At 39.4% G+C, this 254-nt stretch overlaps 1 protein-coding gene across 2 annotated transcripts in view; it reads right to left on the reverse strand.

The window, feature by feature from the left end:
• Positions 1 to 254, reverse strand: part of LOC116400689 (vacuolar protein sorting-associated protein 13C-like) — a 14,495-nt gene that overhangs the window by 9,313 nt on the left and 4,928 nt on the right. The gene's annotated exons all lie outside the window — the stretch shown is intronic.

A 254-nucleotide genomic window follows, 5' to 3' on the forward strand; every position in this document is an offset into this window, starting at 1 on the left:
TCATGCCTTCCTTCATTCCTTCAATCCTTCATTCATTCCTTCCTTCAATCCTTCATTCATTCCTTCATTCATTCCTTCAAGCCTTCATTCCTTCAAGCCTTCCTTCCTTCATTCAATCCTTCCTTCCTTCAATCCTTCATTCATTCATTCCTTCAATCCTTCCTTCATTCATTCCTTCCTTCCTTCCTTCATTCCCTCATTCCTTCATTCAATCCTTCATTCATTCATTCCTTCCTTCCTTCATTCATTCCTTC

Source organism: Anarrhichthys ocellatus, unplaced genomic scaffold (genome assembly GCF_004355925.1).
Source record: "Anarrhichthys ocellatus isolate YVR2014 unplaced genomic scaffold, GSC_Weel_1.0 scaffold190, whole genome shotgun sequence".
NCBI lineage: Eukaryota > Metazoa > Chordata > Actinopteri > Perciformes > Anarhichadidae > Anarrhichthys > Anarrhichthys ocellatus.